At 35.9% G+C, this 23,016-nt stretch overlaps 1 protein-coding gene across 1 annotated transcript in view; it reads left to right on the top strand.

Moving 5' to 3' along the window:
- The window catches only part of PCDH11X (protocadherin 11 X-linked), a gene marked incomplete at both ends in the record, with an annotated part of 454,058 nt that overhangs the window by 302,351 nt on the left and 128,691 nt on the right, over window positions 1-23,016 (top strand).

Below are 23,016 nucleotides of genomic sequence, written 5' to 3' on the forward strand. Positions count from 1 at the left end.
CTGAAAATTCCTTGTACATTCACAAAAACATAGAAATACAACATCTGAATAAGATTTCCCCCAAAATTTGCTAGAGGTAATTATTGATGTTCCTTTATTTTTTATTTTAAGTTTATTTTATTTTATTTACTCATTTTTATTATGTTCAATTAGCCAACCTATAGTACACCATTAGTTTTTGATTTAGTGTTCAACATTTCATTAGTTGTGGATAACACCCAATGTTCATCACAACATGTACCCCTCTTAATACCCATCACCCAACTACCCCATATCTCCACCCCCCTCCATTCTGAAACCCTAAGTTTGTTTCCTGGAGTCCAGAGTCTTTCATGGTTTGTCTCCCACTCTGATTTCCTCCTATTCAGTTTTCCCTCCCTTCCCCTATGGTCTTCCATGGTATTCCTTATATTCCACATATGAGTGAAACCATATGATAACTGGGTTTCTCTGCTTGACTTATTTCACTTATCATAATCTCCTCCAGTTCCATCCATGTCGATGAAAATGGTGGGTATTCATCCTTTCTGATGGCTGAGTAATATTCCCTTGTATATATGTACCACATACTCTTTATTCATCCATCTTTTTATTTTATTTTATTTTTTGTCCATTCATCTGTAGGACATCTTGGCTCCTTCCACAGTTTGGCTATTGTGGACATTGCTGCTATGAACATTGGGGTGTATGTGTCCCTCTTACACTGTTGGGAGGTATGCAAGCTGGTACAGCTACTTTGGAGAACAGTATAGAGGTTCCTCAAGACGTTAAAAATAGAGCTACCCTATGACCCAGCAACTGGACTACTAGGTATTTACCTAAAGATAAGAATGTAGTGAAAAAATGGCATTTTAATCCTTTAAAATGCAGTTCCCAGGTTGATAAAAATCTGCTGATTAGATAATAAAATTGATATCCATACTTTCACATCTTTTGCCAAGAATATTAAATATCCTTTTAAGTTAAAGAAAAAACAAGCAAACTGAATCCAATTATTTCTCTTTCAGAAGATAAGTTTAATAAAATATCCTGTCTCATTCCATTTGAAACCTTTTTGAATTTTTAAATTTTACATTTGCAATCTCCTGACTTTAACCTTTGGTAGGAGAGCCAAACTCAATGTCCCAGAGCTTTCCCTAATCATACCCCTAACAAAATATGTGCACCATTTTCAACAGACCCTGCTCTTCAAAGTTAGCTAATTTGATAAAAACAGAAACAGAAATCTAAATCATAAACAGCATTATTGGTTGCTGCTGAGTTTCTGTGGATACTGTAACAGGTAAGTCTTTGACTTCTCAAAGGATTTTATGGAGACACAGAAGAGTATAGACCTAGTAGAGAACAGAATGTAACTTTGTACTTCTTGAAATTTTGTATATCATTATATAGTATTAACTGAGAGATCTAGAGACCAAATGATCCTTTTGTGACTATTCTAAATACAACAATCTATATATGGCCCTCTGTTCATATCTACTTCATTACAAGTAGCATAAGGTAAAACATAATTTGTGGGCATTTAAAAATGTTTTTTTAACTTTCTTCTGTAAAACATTGCTCTGATATTATAATTCAGACTGTTTTCTGGGACACATGGAAATATTATCAATGGTCTACCACATTAAACTTCAGAGATTTCTGAATAGTTCATACATATGAAGTCAGAATGTCTGTTTTTTTCCCCTTAAAGAAGGAATTCATTGCTATCTCACACTATTTGTAAGTTTCAGATAAAAGAGTAATTACTAAATTTCCAGCAACCTGCTGATGTATTATAATTTAACATATCAGAGATAAAATATCTCTGATATGGATCTCAAAGGATCCATGGATCTCAAAGGATCCATGTTTCTTTGGAATAGAAATGGTGAAATAGAGTATTTCTAAGGAGATTCAAATCAATCTTCAGCTTACCAGCCATAAATCAATTAATTTTCAGAGAATATCTTAAATGAAGGGGAAACAAACTCAGTTTAATCAGTGTTATAATTGTCTTCAACTGCAATAGTTTTGTCATCTGCATTTTTTAAACCTCTTCATTGGATATAGTCATTTCACATATGAAGTCAATCTATCTGAAAATGTTACAGCTGTTTTAATGTCTAAAATTTGAGCTTAGGGTTTGTCCAGCTGGCTTTGTCAGTAGAACATCCAACTCCTGATCTCAAGTGTGTGAGTTCAAGACCCACTTTAGATGTAGAGATTTCTTAAGAAAATAAATAAGTAAACTCTTCTTCTAAAATTTGAACATAAATTAATCAGCCTTTAAAGTATTTGTTAAAGTTCTACTTTTACTTTACTCATTTCCGTCATACAAAAGAAAAAAAAAACAACAGAATTCTAAGAACATTAAGCTAAAAAATCTTAAACATTTAAAATAGAAATATTCTGCTGCATGCCATACCCGGCCACTGGGGGTACTGCTGCTCCCATGCAGTTCACCCAACCATTGTGAAGCACCCATCTGCTGCACTGTGCAGGCCATGTGCCCACAGTCACCACTGTGTGCCTGGCCTTGGCCAGCCATTGCCAATGCTATACCCAGCCTTGTGATTCTGGTTTCCCTCACACACAGGCCCCAGCTGCCTCAATGCATCAGGAAATCTGGTATGGGACTGATGGCCAAGTACAAATTTTGCTACCACTGCCATGTTGCTGCCAAATTCCTTGGTGAACACAATCCCTCAGTGCTGGCCTGACTTGTTCCCACTAACAGCACAGAAAGCGAGCACAGCCCACTACAGGGAGATAGTCAGTGCAGATGAATACACTGAAAGGAAAACTGACTTATACAAAACAGTAAGGTGTAAGCAGCACATTTAGAATAATCTCCTAAAAGGCTATATTCCAGTAAACAAGGGACACTGCATTACAGGGAAGTCCAGGACCTCTTCATAACATAACATCACTACTTTCAAGAGAAGAGGACATAGCTGACTTTCTTAACATACAGAAAGAGACACAGAGAGGCAGACAAAATGAGGACACAGAGAAGTAAATGTATCCCAAATGAAAGAACAGGACATTATGGCCAGAGACCTAAGTGAAACAGATATTAATAACATGCTGGATAGTGAATTTAAAAAATAATAATAAGGATACTTTCTGGACTTAAGGAAAGAATGCAATATATGAGTGAGAATTTTAACACAGAGATAAGGAACAACATAGCAGAAATAAAGGGCTCAACAACTAAACCAGAAACATGCCTGATGGACTAGACAGTAGGCTAAAAGAAATAAAGGAATAAAATAGTGACCTAGAAGACAGAGTAATTGTAAGTAATTAAGCTGGACAAAAGAGAAAAGATAATTATACAAAAAGAGAATAGACTTAGGGAATGCTGGGACTTCATCAAATATAATAAAAATCATATCAAAGGAGTCCCAGAAGAAATGACAGAAAAGGAGGCAGAGAATTTATTTGAAGAGATAATAGCTGAAAAATTCCCTATTCTGGGGAAGGAAACAGATATCTATCTATATCTATATCTATATCTATATCTATATCTATATCTATCTGTATCTATCTATCTATCTATATATCTATCTCCAGGAAGAACAAAGAACCTCCACCAAAATCAACAAAATTGGGACACACCAAAACATATTATAATTAGCAAAATACAGTGATAAAAAATAATTTTTAAAGCAACAAGACAAAAGAAGACAGTAATATACAAGAGAGGACCATATAGTTAGCAGGGGATTTTTCAGCAGAACCTTTGTAATCCAGAGGGGAATGGCACAACATAGTCAAAGTGCTGAATGAGAGAAATCTATAGCCAATAATACTTTATCCAGCAAGACTATCATTCAGAATAGAAAGAAGGAGAAAGAGCTTCCCAGACAAACAAAAGCTAAAGGTGTTTTTTAACCAATGAACCAGCCCTGCAAGAAATATTAAAGGGGACTCTGTGAAAGCAAAGGAGAAACCAAAAGTGACAGTATAAAGGTAGAAAACACAAAAGCAGTAAAATAGAATATTTATGTAAAAAAAAAAAAAACAGTCAAGTTGGGATGCCTGGGTGGCTCAGTCAGTTAAGTATCCAACTCTTGATTTTAGCTCAGATCATGATCTCAAGGTCATGAGACTGAGCCCCATATTGGGTTCCGCACTGCGTGGGGAGCCTGCTTACGATTTTCTCTCTCATGCTCTCTACTCATCTCCCCTTCTTAAAATCATTCAAGGAATTGAAAAGATAAAAGGATGTAAAAAAGTGTCACCAAATATCTAAAACGTGGGGAAGAGTAAGAACAGATACACACTTAAAAGTCCATCAGTTTAATACAAACTACTACATGCAGAAGAAGTTATATAGCAACCCAACTTCAACTATATAACAAAACCACTATACAAAGAAGAAAGAGAAATAAATCCAAATATCTCCCTAAAGAAAATCAGCAAGGGGCACCTGGGTAGTTCAGTCGGTTAAGAGTCCAACTCTTGGTTTCAGCTAAGGTCGTGATCTCATGTGTTGTGTGATCAAGCTCTGTGTTGGGCTCCACACTCAGCATGGAACCTGATTGAGGATTCTTTCCCTCTGCCTTCCCCAACTTGTGTGTGCTCTCAGTCTCTCTCACTCTCTACCTCTCAAATAAACAGATAAATACTTAAATCAGCAAAACCTGAAAGACAGAAAGAAAAGGAAGATCAGAGCAAAGCAAATACTAAAATGACAATAAGTATATATCTATCAATAATTGCTTTAAATGTAAATGGATGAAATGCTCCAATGAAAAGACACAGAGTGACAAGGTGGATAAAAACAAGTCTATATGTTGCCTATATGAGATTCATTTTAGACCTAAAGACACACAGATATTGAAAGTGAGAGGATGGAGAAACATCTATCCCAGTAAAACACTTGCATAACTGCACAGGGGTTTGTAGTTCATGGCCAAGCACAGAAAAAAGCCTTCCTTCAGGCTGGCTGACCTCAGCACGTGTCTCTGCTTGTATGCTAATGACTTGGGCAGCTTAATTGTGTCTGCTGGTTCTTTAATTCCCTGAGAGGCAGTGCTCCTTCTCCCAAATGTACTCCAAGAAGTGAAATTATATGTCCCAGCATGACCCAGGAGATCCTCAGAGCACACTGTCTGTTCCTGTATTCCTGTGTCACTGCCTTCCTTCTTCACTGGAATAATACTATACCTGCCAGGCTCCATGCTGGTGATGGTGTTGATTTCTAAAACTTCAGATTTTCACCTCTGCTGTTTATAAAATCTTGCAATACTTGAGGAGTCAAGATGGAAGAGGAGTTGGCGCCTGAGATGACATCAGGTAGCTGGAGACCAGCTAGAAAGTTTATCAAACCATTCTGAACAACTACAAATCCAACAAGAGTAGAAGAAAAGAATAGCAGCAATTCTAGAAACAGAAAATCGACCACTTTCAGAAAAGTAAGACCTGCAGAGAAGTGAATCCAAAGCGAAGGGAAGACAGACCATGTGGGGAGGGCCCAGCTTCTGGCAAGCAGCGAAGCAACAGAGCACAAAATCAGAACTTTTAAAAGTCTGCTCCACTGAGGACTTCACTCCAGAGGTTAAGTGGGGGTGGAGCCCACGCGGGGACAGCATGGTTTCAGGTGCTGTGGAGTCATAGAAGAATCAGGGGTGTCTGAGTATCCCAGAGTTTGCAGGTATTAGAGTGGGGAAACCATCTACAGTGACGAAGCTGAGGAGTGAGATCTCAACTCAGGGTTACCTTAAACTGTGATCCATGGCATATTCTGGCTACTGCTCTCTGAGCAGGTACCCCACAAGTGGTAGATCCTGGGAGACACAACTGCCCCGGAAGAGCAGCAGGGATCTGCTGGGTTTGTACACTCCAGGCAGGGCTGTGTGCCAGAGACAGAGATGCTCTGTCACAGGCTGGGTGAGCTCAGAATGTGGCTGGAGGCCAGGGAGACGGAAGTGATTAAGTGCTTTCCACCAAAGGCACACTGAGGAGTGGGGCCCCAAGCTCTGGGCTCCTCCAGGCCAGAGATTGGGAGGCTTCCCTTTTCATTCCCGTCGCCCAGAACTCTATGGAAAGTCTTCAGGGAACAAAAGCTCCCAAGAGAGAACCCAAGCAGATTACTTAGCCTGGCCCCTGGCAAGGGCAGAGCAATTTTTTTTTTAAGTAAATTTTTTTTTAATTTCTTTTCAGTGTAACAGAATTCATTGTTTATGCACCACGCCCAGTGATCCATGCAATGTGTACCCTCTATAATACCCATCACCTGGCTCCCCCAACCTCCCACCCCCTGCCCCTTCAAAACCCTCAGGTTGTTTTTCAGAGTCCATAGTCTTTCATGATTCATCTCCCCTTCCAATTTCCCTCAACTCCCTTCTCCTCTCCATCTCCCCATGTCCTCCATGTTATTTCTTATGCTCCACAAGTAAGTGAAACCATATGATACTTGACTCGCTCTGCTTGACTTATTTCACTCAGCATAATCTCTTCCAGTCCTGTCCATGTTGCTACAAAAGTTGGGTATTCATTCTTTCTGATGGAGGCATAATACTCCATAGTGTATATGGACCACATCTTCCTTATCCATTTGTCCGTTGAAGGGCATCTTGGCTGTTTCCACAGTTTGGCGACTGTGGCCATTGCCGCTATAAACATTGGGGTACAGATGGCCTTTCTTTTCACTGTGTCTGTATCTTTGGGGTAAATACCCAGTAGTGCGATTGCAGGGTCATAGGGAAGCTCTATTTTTCATTTCTTAAGGAATCTCCACACTGTTTTCCAAAGTGGCTGCACCAACTTGCATTCCCACCAACAGTGTAAAAGGGCTCCCCTTTCTCCACATCCTCTCCAATACACATTGTTTCCTGTCTTACTAATTTTGGTCATTCTAACTGGTGTAAGGTGGTATCTCAATGTGGTTTGAATTTGAATCTCCTTGATGGCTAGTGATGATGAACATTTTTTCATGGGTCTGATAGCCATTTGTATATCTTCATTGGAGAAGTGTCTGTTCATGTCTTCTGCCCATTTTTTGACATGATTATCTGTTTTGTGTGCGTTGAGTTTAAGAAGTTCTTTGTAGATCCTGGATGTCAACCTTTTGTCTGTACTGTCATTTGTGAATATCTTCTCCCATTCCATGGGTTGCCTCTTTGTTTTGTTGACTGTTTCCTTTGCTGTGCAGAAGCTTTTGATCTTGATGAAGTCCCAAAGTTCATTTTTGCTTTTGTTTCCTTTGCCTTTGGCGACATATCTTGAAAGAAGTTGCTGTGGTTGATATCGAAGAGGTTATTACCTATGTTCTCCTCTAGGATTTTGATGGATTCCTGTCTCACGTTGAGGTCTTTTATCCATTTCGAGTTTATCTTTGTATATGGTGTAAGAGAATGGTCGAGTTTCATTCTTCTACATATAGCTGTCCAATTTTCCCAACACCATTTAGGCCAGAGAAATTCTGCCTCGGGCAAAAACACTTGAGAATCACTACAACAGGTCCCTCCACCCAGAAGATCAACAAGAACATCCAGCCAAGACCAAGATCACTGAACAAGGAGAAGAGCAGAATTCCAGAGGAAGAGGAAAGCAAAGCATGGAATTCATGGCTTTCTCCCCATGATTCTTTAGTCTTGTAAGTTAATTATTTTTTTAATTTCATTTTTTTCTTGTTCTAATATTTTTTAGCTTCTATTCTTTCCTCTTTTAACATTTTTTAACTAGTTTATCTTAACAATACCCTTCTTAAAAAAATCTTTTTGAACCTTCATTATTATAGTCATATTTTATCCTTCATTGTATCTAACTTTATTTTTTGTATACACATAGGGTTTTTTCTTCTAAATATTTTTTGGATACAACTTCTTCTAATAGATCAAAATATACCCTAAATCTAGCACAGGGCTTTGTTTTAATCTCCAGCCTGAGCAAATTCTCTCCACTTTCTATTTCTTTCTTTTGCCAACCAACTAATCTTATCAACTCCTTATTTAGATTTTTTTAAAAAATTTTCATCTTTACAGTCATATTCCATCCCTTCATCGTGTTTACCCTTATTTTGTGTGTGTGTGTGTGTGTGTGTGTGTGTGTGTATATATTTTTTTTTCTTCTTTCTTTAAATGTTGGGAGGTACTTTCTTCTACAAGACCAAAATACTCCCAAAATTAAGTGGGTGGCTCTCTTCTATTCACCAGTCTAATATATATATTTTCTTTTTTTTTTCTAATTTTTTGAACTTCTTTTTACCCACTTTCTTCCCCCCACGATTTGGGGTCTCTTCTGATGTGGTTAACACAAATTTTTCTGCAATCTCTGCCACACTTTTAGTATTTTAGTCTCTCATTCATACATATTCATATATTCTTATCTGGATAAAATGACAGAAAAACTCACCACAAAAAAAAAAAAAGAACAAGAGGTAGTACTGAAGGCTAGGGACCTAATCAATATGGACATTGGTAATATCTCAGATGTAGAGTTCAGAATGATGATTCTCAATGTGCTAGCTGGGCTCAAAAAAGACATGGGAAATATTAGAGAAACCTGTTTGGAGAAATAAAAGCCCTTTCTGGAGAAATAAAAGAACAAAAATCTAACCAAGCTGAAATCAAAAAAGCTATTAATGAAGTGCAATAAAAAAAATGGAGGCTCTTACTACTAGGATAAATGAGGCAGAAGACAGAATTAGTGATACAGAAGACCAAATGATGGAGAATAAAGAAGCTGAGCAAAAGAGAGATAAACAACTCTTGGACCATGAGGGGAGAATTTGAGAGGTAAGTGATACCATAAGATGAAACAAAATTAGAATAATTAGGATTCCAGAAGAAGAAGAAAGTAGAGGGGAGCAGAAGGTATGTTGGAGCAAATCCTTGTAGAAAATTTCCCTAATATGGAAAAGAGAACAAGCATCAAAATCCAGGAGGTACAGAGAACTCCCCTCAAAATAAAGAATGATATGTCCATACTCCATCATCTAATAATAAAACTTACAAGTCTGAGTGACAAAGAGAAAATCCTGAAAGCAGCCCGGGACAAGAAGTCTGTAACATACAGTGGTAAAAATATTAGATTGGCAACAGACTTATTCACAGAGACCTGGCAGGACAGAAAGAACTGGCATGATACATTCAGAGCACTAAATGAGAAAAACGTGCAGCCAAGTATAATATATACAGCTAGACTATAATTGAAAATAGAAGGAGAGATAAGAAGCTTCCAGGACAAACAAAAACTAAAATAATTTGTAAACACCAAACCAACTCTACAGGAAATATTGAAAGGGGTCCTCTAAGCAAAGAGAGAGCCTAAAAGTAGGAGACCAGAAAGGAACAAAGACAATATACAATAACAGTCACCTTACAGGCAATACAATGGCACTAAATTCATTTCTCTCAATAGTTACCCTGAATGTAAATGGGCTAAAATGTCCCAATCAAAAGACACAGGGTATCAGAGTGGATTAAAAAACAAACAAACAAACAAACAAAACCCAACAATACGCTGTCTACAAGAAACTCATTTTACACCCAAAGAGACCTCCAGATTTAAAGTGACAGGGTGGAAAACAATTTACCACACTAATGGACATCAACAGGAAGCTGGGGTGGCAATCCTTATATCAGATCAATTAGATTTTAAGCGAAAGACTATAATAAGAGATGAGGAAGGACACTATATCATACTCAAAGGGTCTGTCCAACAAGAAGATCTAACAATTTTAAATATTTATGCCCCTAACATGGGAGCAGCCAACTATATAAACCAATTAATAACAAAATCAAAGAAACACATTGACAATAATACAATAATTAACACCCCCTCACTGAAATGGATAGATCATCCAAGCAAAAGATCAACAAGGAAATAATGGCCTTAAATGATACACTGGACCAGGTGGACATCACAGATGTATTCAGAACATTCCATCCCAAAGCAACAGAATACACATTCTTCTCGAGTGCACATGGAACATTCTCCAGAATAGATCACATCCTGGGTCACAAATCAGGTCTCAACCAGTATCAAAAGTTTGGGATCATTCCCTGCATATTTACAGACCACAATGCTCTGAAGCTAGAACTCAATCACAAGAGGAAATTTGGAGAGAACCCAAATACATGGAGGCTAAAGAGCATCCTTCTAAAGAATGAATGGGTCAACCAAGAAAATAAAGAAGAATTGAAAAAAAATTCATGGAAACAAGTGATAATGAAAACACAATGTTTCAAAACCTGTGGGACACAGCAAAGGCAGTCCTGAGAGGAAAGTATATAGCGATGCAAGCCTTTCTCAAGAAACAAGAAAGGTCTCCTCTGCTCAGCAGGGTGCCTGTTTCCTCCTCTCTCTGCCTGCCTCTCTGCCTACTTGTGATCTCTGTCTGTGAAATAAATAAATAAAATCTTAAAAAAGGAGGGGGCGACAATGTGGCTCAGTGGGTTAAAGAAACAAGAAAGGTCTCAAATACACAACCAAACCCTAAACCTAAAGGAGCTGAAAAAAGAACAGCAAAGAAAGCATAAACTCAGCAGGAGAAGTTAAATAATAAAGATCAGAGCAGAAATCAATGAAATAGAAACCAACCAACCAAACAAACAAAAACAATAGAACAAATCAACAAAACTAGGAGGTGGTTCTTTGAAAGAATTAATAAGATTGATAAACCCCTGGCCAGACTTATCAAAAAGAAAATAGAAAGGACCCAAATATATAAAACCATGAATGAAAGAGGAGAGATCACAGCCAACACCAAAGAAATACAATTATAAGAATATGTTACCAGCAAACTACACGCCAGCAAATTTGACAATCTGGAAGAAATGGATGCATTCCTGGAGACATATAAACTACCACAACTGAACCAGGAAGAAATAGAAAACCTGAACAGACTCATAACCAGTAAGGAGATTGAAGCAGTCATCAAAAATCTCCCAACAAACAATAGCCCAGGGCCAGATGGCTTCCCAGGGGATTTCTACCAAACATTTAAAGAAGAATTAATTCCAATCCTCCTGAAACTGTTCCAAAACCTAGAAATGGAAGGAAAGCTTCCAAACTCATTTTATGAGGCCAGCATTACCTTGATCCCAAAACCAGACAAGGATCCCATCAAAAAAGAGAATTACAGACCAATATCCCTGATGAACACAGATACGAAAATTCTCCCCAAAATACTAGCCAATAGGATCCAACAGTACATTAAAAGGATTATTCACCACAACCAAGTGGGATTTATTTCAGGGCTGTAAGTTTGGTTCAGCATCCACAAATCAATCAGTGTGACACAATACTTTAATAAAAGAAAGAAAAAGAACCGTATTATACTTTCAATAGATGCTGAAAAAGCATTTGAAAAAGTACAGCATCCTTTCTTGATCAAAACTCTTCAACGTGTAGGAATAGAGGATACATATCTCAATATCATCAAAGCCATCTATGAAAAACCCACAGTGAATATCATTCTCAATGGAGAAAAACTGAGAGCTTTTCCACTAAGGTCAGGAACACGGCAGGGCTGTCCACTATCACCACTGATACTCAACATAGTACTAGAAGTCCTAGCCTCAGCAATAAGACAACAAAAAGAAATTAAAGGCATCCAAATTGGCAAAGAAGAAGTCACTCTTTGCAGATGATATGATACTTTATGTGGAAAACCCAAAGGACTCCACTCCAAATCTGCTAGAACTTGTACAGATATCCATTAAAGTGTCAGGATATAAAATCAATGCACAGAGATCAGTAGCATTTCTGTAAACCAACAAGACAGAAGAAAGAGAAATTAAGGAGGAAATCCCATTTACAATTGTACCCAAAACCATATAATACCTAGGAATAAATCTAACCAAGGAGGAAAAGAATCTGTACTCAGAAAACTATAAAGTGCTCATGGAAGAAATTGAGGATGACACAAAGAAATGGAAAAATGCTCCATGCTCATGGATTAGGAGAACGAATATTATGAAAATGTCTATGCTACCTAAAGCAATCTACACGTTTAATGCAATCCCTATCAAAATCCCATCCATTTTTTCCCCAAAGAAATGGAACAAATACTCCTAAAATTTATATGAAACCAGAAAAGACCGCAAATAACCAGAGGAATGTTGGAAAAGAAAGCCAAAGTTGGTGGCATCACAATTCCAGACTTCAAGTTCTATTACAAAGCTGTCATCATCAAGACAGTATGGTACTGGCACAAAAACAGACACATAGATCAATGGAACAGAATAGAGAGCCCAGAAATAGATCCTCAACTCTATGGGCAACTAATCTTCAACAAAGCAGGAAAGAATTCCAATGAATAAAGACAGTCTCTTTAACAAATGGTGTTGGGAAAATTGGACAGCCACATGCAGAAAAATGAAACTGGACCATTTCCTTACACCACACATGAAAATAGCCTCAAAATGGATGAAGGACCTCAATGTGAGAAAGGAATCCATCAAAATCCTTGAGGAGAACACAGACAACAACCTATTTGACCTCAGCCACAGCAATTTCTTCCTAGGAACATCACCAGAATGAACTATTGGGACTTTATCAACATCAAAAGCTTTTGCACAGCAAAGGAAACAGTTAACAAAACCAAAAGATAACAGACAGAATGGGAGAACATATTTGCAAGTGACATATCAGATAAAGGGCTAGTATCCAAAATCTATAAAGAACTTACCAAACTCAACACCCAAAGAACAAATAATCCGATCAAGATATGGACAGAGGGCATGAACAGACATTTCTGCAAAGAAGACACCCAGATGGCCAACAGACACATGAAAAAATGCTCCACATCACTTGGCATCAGGGAAATACAAATCAAAACCACAATGAGATACCACCTCACACCAGTCAGAATGGCTAAAATTAACAAGTCAGGAAATGGTAGATGCTGTCGAGGATGCAGAGAAAGGGGAGCCCTCCTACACTCTTGGTGGGAATGCAAGCTGGTGCAACCACTCTGGAAAACATCATGGAGGTTCCTGAAAAAGTTGAAAACAGAGCTTCCCTATGACCCAGGAATTGCACTCTTGGGTATTTACCCTAAAGATACAAATGTAGTGATCTTAAGGGGCATGTGCACCTGAATGTTTATAGCAGCAATGTCCACAATATCCAAACTATGGAAAGAACCTAGATGTCCATCAACAGATGAATGGATAAAGAAGAAGTGGTGTATATATACAATGGAATACTATGCAGCCACCAAAAGAAATGAAATATTGCCATTTGAGACAATGTGGATTGAACTAGAGGGTATTATGCTTAGCAGAATATGTCAATCAGAGAAAGACAACTATCATATGATCTCCCTGATATGACGAAGTTGAGAGGCAATGTGGGGGGTTTGGGGGTTAGGAAAGGAATGAATGAAATAAGATGTGATTTAGAGAGAGACAAACCATGAAAGACTCTTAATCTCACAAAACAAACTGAGGGTTCCCAGGGGGAGGGTGCTAGGGAGAGGGTGGTTTGGTTATGGACATTGGGGAAGGTATGTGCTATGGTGAGTGCTGTGAAGTGTGTAAACCTGGGGATTCACAGACCTGTACTAATACATTATATGTTTAAAAAAATAAAAAAATTAAAAATTAAATCTTGCAATAATCAGCCCCTCTTATTTTCCCAGCCAGTGCTTTTAAGGAAGTGCTTGTGTGTGTGTGTGTGTGTGTGTGTGTACTATTCCCTGTATGCTGCTTTATCTCCCACCATCTCTCCCCCCCGCCCCCATGATCAGGGATCCCTCCTCTGTGCAGCATCTGGGATTCTTTTCTCCTCCAAATCACATCACTGCCCTTCCTGTCTTTCATAATGTTTCCTCTTTTCTCCCTCTAATTATGCAGTTTGGTCTTTCAGTCCTCTGATCTCGTGGGTGTTCAGAATGACTTGGTAATTATTTAGTTGTGTTTGAGGGACAAGGCAAGCATAAGATCCTCCTAATACTCTGCCATCTTATCTCCTCCTAGTACTTATATTATTTTAGAGAGGGAAAATGGTTTCATTTTCTGACCATTTCATGTCATGAGTTTGTGTCTCTTAAGAATTAGTACTGAAAATTTTATGCAGAGTCTGCTTATTGTGCTGAATTTTAAAGAAAAATTATCCATGTTTGACTTCAATGATTTGTAAACCAATTTTCATTTTTCAGCTTAAGAGCTAAACACCTCCTAGGATATGTTTTTTAAATGTATTTGTTTCTTTTCATTATTGTCATGTCATCTCTTTTGCTTCTTTATTCATACTTCTTTACCCTTAGAAATGAGTCTAGATCAATTTTATTTTTTCTGTTATTTTCAGTTACCAAATTAGAAAAAAAATTGATAAATAAGGTTTATCTCACATTAAAATTGCAGTCTTAAAATAAAAGCATGTACTTTAGCTCTCTGCATAAAGCAGCCTTGCTTTTGCACACCATATTATTTGAAAATTCTACATTTGATAATTACCAGAGTAGACCATTAATTTCAACAATAAGTTAGAAAAGTGTGTGTGTGTGTGTGTGTGTGTGTGTGTGTGTGTGTGTGTGTGTGTGAGATAATTATCATGGAAGTAGAACAATTTTATGAAGAGTGGAGTATTAATGAAATTTTATTTAGAAGATTGATTCCACTCAAAGTGTCTTGTGAAAGTACGGTGTTGTGTGTGTGTGTGTGTGTGTGTGTGTGTGTGTGTCTTTATATTTCACCTAGTACTACCATTCAGTTGTAGTACTTACGGGTGAAACACTAAGCTGTTTAAAAAATGTGTTCTATATATAACAATGAAATTTAAAATGGGCAATGTTCTTTCAATCATTATTATTGCATAGAGATACTGTTTTCATCCTCACTTTTTCTGTCTCTGACCTACTCTTCCTCTCTAAGCATTTTATATATCTTGAGTTTCATAATGTTACAGGGTTGCAGGATTCTTGTCTCATGATACCAACGAATGAATCTCATGGACACAAAAAGGTGAAGTGAAGTGAAAATATATTAAGTGAAAGTGAGAACAGAAAGGAAAGAAAAGAGCTCTCTAGAGTGAAAAGGGTCCTGAATGGTTTGCCATTATGAGCTTTTAGCGGCAGTCTTTTTTTGAGAACTGACTGGTAATTGTGTTTCCTTGTGAGATTCTTGTGCCATCTTGGTTTGAACAAGGACTATTGATAACATCCTTAAAGGTTTACTTTTTCTTTGAGGTCTGGTCATTTTCCGTGATTACGATATACCTGCCAAAAAAAGAAAAAGCCAAAACCAAAAACTAAAAAAACAAACCGCTTTAACATTCAGAGCCAGGTGTTCCGGTTTGTACCCTTATCTCTGGTTTTGTATACCTTGCCATTTGGGATTTCTGTGAGTCTGGTTACACAGCCCCCTGTGTGAGCCTAGTCAGGGGAGTCAGGGACCTCCTATCTCTCCCTGAGTATACCTTAACCATTTCCTTCCTCAGTAATATTCTAATTTTATTCAAAACTGATTTTTAAGCAGTTTCAAAGTGTTTATCTTTATTGTTTTTTATACTTACATGCATATTATTAACTACATCAGGAAACTGTTTCTACTGTTGATCCTAAAATTTTAACAAAGAGTACTTTCAGTAATTGTCCAGATCAACATATATCAAAGTGCTTGTAAACACATAATTATTTTGTTCAAAAAATAGACTTTGTTAGTTATCCGAGGTCAAACATAATCTTAGTGTTTTCAAGGAAGTCCATAATGCAAGCCTAAATTTATTTTCCTGGGACATAATGGTAATGATCTCTAATCTCTAATACTCTACTTGTGAGAAATGAATTTTAGCTGTGATAATAGTCATGTTGTAAAGTGTCTTAACCCAGATAAGAATAATTCTATTGGGTCATCCTCAAATTAGTGTCTGTTGATTTTTCTTTTATCCCGTTATTTTTTCCACCTCAGATTTGGAAGCAGAGCAAGCTGTTAAGTCAAAACCAATGTTTTTGTTTGTTTGTTTGTTTTTGTTTTTTTAATACTCCATTTCCTGTAGTAAGTTCCATCAGAAAATTTCAATAGAGGACTCTACTTTGCTATCACAGGTAATAAAACTAGAAAATCTACTGAGATCTTTCAAAATATTGAGTTAAACAATACGTTCCCTATAGGGAAAGGACTAATCACTACTCAGTAGGTTAGCAAATAGCACAGGCTTGGTCTGATTTTAGAAAAAAAAATATTACAAGAGAGAGATTTTATGGGTTATAAATCATCTACCATACCTATCTCTGTTGTCACATTCTCTGAAAAATCAAGTTGAAAGTATATTACAATATATTACAGTTTGCATTTGTTTAGTTAAATTAATATAACATGTTGGGAATAAGACACAATATTTATTGTATTTAACTTTATGAAACTCTCTTTCTAGCTTTCATCCACGGACTAAAAAAGGTACAGTAGAAATCAAGATAAACCTTAATTATGATGTATATTTCATTTTAAAATGGTTGCTAATTTGTGTTTGTTCTAAGAAGTTTTGGCCTTTTCAGTTATCATAAAACACTGCAATTTCAACTGTTTCAAACACATTTTTAGTATGTTTAACATGAACTGATGTCTAAAAAAGATAATTTGGTAACTTGTATAACTGAAACTGGATATTTTTTCCAAATTATGTGTAATTACTATTTAGATAGAAAAATTAACAAGACCTTATGGTTATTTTTTGACTTACTGTAATTATTTTTAAAGTACCTCCATGTTTAATTATTCTTTTCTCTTCTATTACAGTTTAAGCATAGTCAACATTTTGTCTGAGGAGGCATTCAAGATATAATTCTACCTTTCTATAATTTTATTCGAATAGATTATAAATTTCATATGTTGTTTACTTACTTAACAAAATAATTATTTACATGCTTTGTGAACTTATAAATAATAGGCATTTTCTTTGCCACGTTATAATGTATGATTACATGTGAATTTCTATGAGGTAAGGTTAATAGAAACAAATTTCTTTAATTATGGAGTTTAAACAATCAGTTCAAATGCATATTGTTTTATTGTGCTAATAAAATTTTAAAATGCTCCAGGATATTCTGAATGCTCCAAAAGTATTTACACTCTGGATATACACACCTATTTTTTTTTTTAATCATCTACTTCACATTTGAAGATGGACCTGACATGTTGTTCCACTGTTATTTAAAACAATGATTTATTTCACTTCTTATGTTTTTATTTTAAAATGTAATTTACAGTCCTTTGATATTTTGACCAAGTGGAAACCTCACTCAAAAAAATAAATCTTCCTTCTATACTGCCTAGAGCAATCTATACTTGCAATGCCATCCTAATCAAAATTACACTGGAATTTTTAAAAGATCTGGAACACACAATCCTAAAATTTGTATGGAATCAGAAGAGACCCTGAATTGCTAAGGAAATGTTGAAAAAGAAAAACCAAACTGGGGGCATCATGTTGCTTGATTTCATGATTTACTACACAGCTGTGATCACCAGGGCAGCATGGTACTGGCATAAAAACAGACACATATACCAGTGGAACAGAGTAGAGAGCCCAGATATGGACCCTCAACTTTATGGTCAACTAATCTTCAACAAAGCAGGACAAAATATGCAGTGGAGAAAAGACAGTATCTTCAATAAATGGTGCTGGGAAAATTGGACAGCAATGTGTAGAAGAAAGAAATTCGACCATTCTCTTACACCATACACAAAGATAAACTCAAAATGGATAAAGACCTCAATGTGAGGCAGGAATCCATCAGAATCCTAGAGGAGAACATAGGCAGTAACCTCTTCAACATCAGTCACAGCAACTACTTTCAAGATATGTCTCCAAAGGCAAAGAAAACAAAAGCAAAAATGAACTTTTAGGACTTCATCAAGATCAAAAGCTTCTGCACAGCAAAGGAAACAGCCAACAAAATAAAGACACAACCCACAGAATGGGAGAAGATATTCACAAATGAAAGTACAGACAAAGGGCTGATATCCAAGATCTGTAAAGATTTTCTCAAACTCAACATACACAAAACAGATAATCGCATCAAAAAATGGGCAGAAGACATGAACAGACACTTCTCCAATGAAGACATACAAATGGCTATCAGACACATGAAAAAATGTTCACCATCACTAGCCATTAGGGAGATTCAAATCAAAACCAGATTGAGATACCACCTTATACCAGTTAGAATGGCCAAAATTAAGAAGAGAGTAAACAACAAGTGTTGAAGAGGATGTGGAGAAAGGGGAACCCTCTTACACCATTGGTGGGAATGCAAGTTGATGCAGCCACTTTGGAAAACAGTGTGGAGATTCCTTAAGAAATTAAAAACAGAGTTTTCCTATGACCTTGCAATTGCACTACTGGGTATTTTCCCCAAAGATACAGATGTAGTGAAAAGAAGGGCCATCTATACCTCAATGTTCAAAGCAGCAATGGCCACAGTTTCCAAACTGTGGAAAGAACCAAGATGCCCTTCAGTGGACGAATGGATAAAGATGTGATCCATATATACTATGGAGTATTATGCCTCCATCAGAAAGGATGAATACCCAAGTTTTGTATCAACATGGATGGGACTAGAAGAGATTATGCTGAGTGAAATAAACCAAGCAGAGAGAGTCAATTATCATAAGGTTTCACTTATTTGTGGAGCATAAGGAAAAACACAGAAGACATGATGAGATGGAGAGGAGAAGTGAGTTGGGGGAAATTGGAGGGGGAGATGAACCATGAGAGACTGTGGACTCTGAGGAACTAACTGAGGGTTTTGGAGGGGCAGGGGGTGGGAGGTTGGTTGAGCCCGGTGGTGGGTTTGTGGAGGGCATGTATTGCATGGAGCACTGGGTGAGGTGCATAAACAATGAATTTTGGAACACTGAAAAGAAATTTGAAAAATAAATAAAAATTTTAAAAATAAGTAAATAAAATCTTTAAAAACACACACACACAGAAAATAAATCTTCTTGAAATCAGTCATAAAAATCTAAATTGTTATATAAAGAACCTCACCTTTAATCTTTAATCTTGATGTATCTATATTAGCAGCATATTTATTTGTTCATTTGTTTTTTCTGTACTTTAAGTGTTTTTAATGTTTTGACCTTTTTATATTGTGCTGCAGCAGTTCTTGTGTGAGCTTGAGTATGCGATGTTAATAGATTAATTTAAGTGAAACTGGATGCATTGCATGTGTTTCATTTTGTTTCTTCCCTTCTTATTGGTTTTTAGGAATCCCCTGATAAATACTGTTCAGGAGTTACGGGTATCTAATAGTTGTGGGAATGTGTTTGTGGTTGTGAAAAAAAGTGAAGGTGTTATTATTATTATTATCATTATTATGAAAGTATAATTGAGATAGAGTGCAGCGTTATTTTGAGGCACACAACATAGTGATTCAATAATTCTATATAAGACTCAGCACTTACCATAAGTATAATCACCATATGTTCCCATTTAATATTATTGACTATATTCTCTATGTTATACTTTTCATCTTTGTGACATATTAATTTTATAATTAAAAGCTTGTATCTCTTAATCCCATTTATCTATGGCTCCCATCCCCCCACTCACTTCCCCTCTGGCAACTATCCATTTGTCTTCTGTACTTTAAAGTAAGTTTTGGGGTTTTTTTTTGTTCATTTGTTTTGTTTTTAGATTTCACATATAAGTGAAATCACATGGTATTTCCCATTCCACGTCTCTTGGTTCCCTTATAATACTTTCTAGGTCCATTTATGTTGCTGCAAATTGCAGTATCTCACTTTTTTATGGCTAAGTAATATTTGTTTTTATACATATACTACGTCTTTATCTCTTCATCTATTGATGAACACTTAGGTTGTTAACATATCATAGCTATTATCAATGATGCTAAAATAAACAGAAGGGTGCTTGTATTCTTTCAAATCAGTGTATTTGTTTTCTTTGGTTAAATACCCAGTAGTGGAATTACTGGGTCATACGATATTTCTATTTTTAATTTTTGAAGAACTACATAGTTTTTGCCACAGTGGCTGCACCAGCATACATTCCATCAACAGTGCACAAGGGTTTCTTTTTCTCCATGTCCTCACCAACATTTGTTGTTTCTTGTGTTTTTTATTTTATCTGTTCTGACAAGTGTGAAGTGATATCTCATTGTGTGTCAATATATATATTCCCACCAACAGTGCACAAGGGTTGACTTTTGTATGCATCCTTATCAACACTTACCATTTCTTGTATTTTTCATGCTAGCCATTCCGACTGGCATGAGGTGATATCTCATTGTAGTTTTAATTAGAATTTTCCTGATTATTAGTGACGTGGAGCATCTTTTCATGTGTCTGTTAGTAATCTGTATGTCTTTTATGAAAATATATCTATTCCGGTCCCCTGTTCATTTTGTAATTTGGTTGTTTAGTTTTGATGTTAAGTTGTATAGATTCTTTATATGTTTTGGATGTTAACCCCTTATCAGATATATCATTCACAAATATGTTCTCCCATTCAGTAGGCTGACTTTTCATTTTGTCAATAGTTTCCTTTGCTTTGCAAGACCTTTTTGTTTGGGTGTTGTCCCAAGACCTAATTTTTGCTTTTGTTTTCTTAACTGGAGGAAATATGTCCATAAAATGTTGCTGAGGTATTTTTCCAAGAGATTATTGCATACATTTTCTTTTAGGAGTTTTATGATATCAGGTCTCATATTTAGGCCTTTAACCCAGTTTGAATTTATTTTTATTTATGGTGTAATAAAGTGGTCCATTTCCATTCTTTTGCATAGTTGTCCCATTTTCCCAAACCATTAATTGAAAAGACTATATTTTCCCCCATTAAATCTTCTTCCTTGCTTTATCATAGATTGAATGACCATATATATGTGGGTTTATTTCTGGGATTTCTATCCTGTTTTAATTATCTGTGTGCCTATTTTTGTACTAGTGCCCTACTATTTCATTACTATAGCCTTTTAGTGCATCTTGAAATCTGGAACTGGTAACTCCAGCCTTGTTCTTCTTTTTTTCAAGCTTACTTTTGTGGTTTTATACAAATTTTAGGATTATTTGTACTAGTGTTTTGAAAAAATGTTATTGGTACTATGATATTGATTACAATGAATCTGTAAATTGCTCTGGCTTGTTTGGACATTTTGACAATATTAATTTTTCTAACCCACGAGCATGGTATGGATTTCCATTCATTTGTATTGTCTTCAATTTCTTTCATCAATATCTTATAGTTTTCAGAGTACAAGTCTTTAACTTCCTTGATTGAATTTATTACTAGCTATATTTTGGTGCAATTCCAAATGTGATTATTTCCTTAATTTCTCATTGTGCTACTTCATTATTAATGTATGGAAATGCAAAATATTTCTGTATATTAATTTTGTATTCTGTAACTTTACTGAACTCATTTATCAGTTCTAATAGTTTTTTGGTGGAATCTGGTGTTATATATATAAAACCCTATATCATGCATCATGTCGTCTGCAAACAGCAGCAGTTTTACTTTTTCTTTGCCAATTTGGATACTTTTAAATTTCTTTTTCTTGTCTAATCACCATAGCTATGACCTCCAGTACTATGTTGAATATAGTGCTGAGAGTGGACATCCTTACCTTGTTCCTGATCTTGTTTCTGATCTTAGAAGAAAAGCTTTCATTATTTCACCATTGAGTATGATGTTAACTGTGGGTTCTTAAGATATGACCTCTTTAATATCGATATGTGTTCTCTCTGAATCTACTTTGTTGTACAAATGTATTTTGTTAGTATGTTTCCTACATCGATTGAAATGATCTTATGGTTTTTATCCTTCCTTTCATTTATGTTATGTATCCTATTAACTGATGTGTGTCAACATTGAAATACTTTTCATCTCTGAAATCATTTCCACTTGATCATGGTAAGTGATCCTTTTAATGTATTGTTAAATTTGGTTTCCTAATATTTTTGTAATGGTTTTTTGCATCTATGTTCATCCAAGATATTGGCCTGTAGTTCTCTTTTTCTATCATATCTTTATCTGATTTTGGCATCAGGGAAATGGCCTTATAGAATGAATTTGGATGTTTTCCTTCCTCTTCTACTTTTTGGAATATTTTGAGAGAAAAAGTATTAACTCTTCCTTAAATGTTTGATGGAATATACCTGTGAAGCTATCTCATCCCGGACTATTTTGTTTGTTAGGAGTTTTTTGATTATTCATTCAATTTCATTACTCAAACTCAGTCTATCCAAATTTTATATTTCTTCCTGATTCAGTTTTAGAAGATTGTGTTTCTGGGAATTTATCCATTTGTTCTAGGTTGCCCAGTTTATTGGCATATAATTTTTCATAATATTCTCTTATAATCCCTCATATTTCTATGGTGTCACTTGTTATTTCTCCTCCTTGATTTCTGGTTGAAGAATTTGAGCCTTCTCTCTTTTTCCTGATGAGTCAGACTAAAGATTTATCAATTTGTTTATCTTTTCAAGGAGCCAGATCTTGTTTTCATTGACCCTTTCTACTGTGTTTTTCTTGTTTTTTTTTTTTTTGGTTTTATACTGTTTTGTTTTTGTTTTTGTTTTTTGCTGTTGTTGCCATCTCTATTTCATTTATTATCACTCTAAACTTTATAATTTTCTCACTTCTAGGAGCTTTGGGGTTTGCTCTTTTTCTGACGCTTTTAGGTGTAAAGTTGTTTATTTGATATTTTTCTTGTTACATGGGTTAGGCATGTATTGCTACAAACTTCCTTCTAAGAACTGTATTTGCTGCATCCCAAAGATTTTGTACTGTTATGTTTCCTTTTTTACTTATCCATGTATTTTTTTATTTCCTCTTTGATTGTTTTTTTTCATTGATCACGTGGTTGTTTAGTAGCACATTGCTTAGCCTTCACATGCATGCTTTTTTCCTGATTTTTTTTTTGTAATTGATTTCGAGTTTCATGCTGTTGTGGTCGGAAAAATAAATGCTTGATATGATTTTAATCTCAAATGTCAAAACTTGTTTGTAACCTAACATGTAACCTCTCGTGAAGAATGTTCCATGTGCAGTTCAATAGAGGGTGTATTCTGCTGGTTTTACATGGAATGTTCTATATATATCTGTTAGGTT

Source organism: Martes martes, assembly GCF_963455335.1.
Source record: "Martes martes genome assembly, chromosome: X".
In the NCBI taxonomy this organism is placed as follows: Eukaryota; Metazoa; Chordata; class Mammalia; order Carnivora; family Mustelidae; genus Martes; species Martes martes.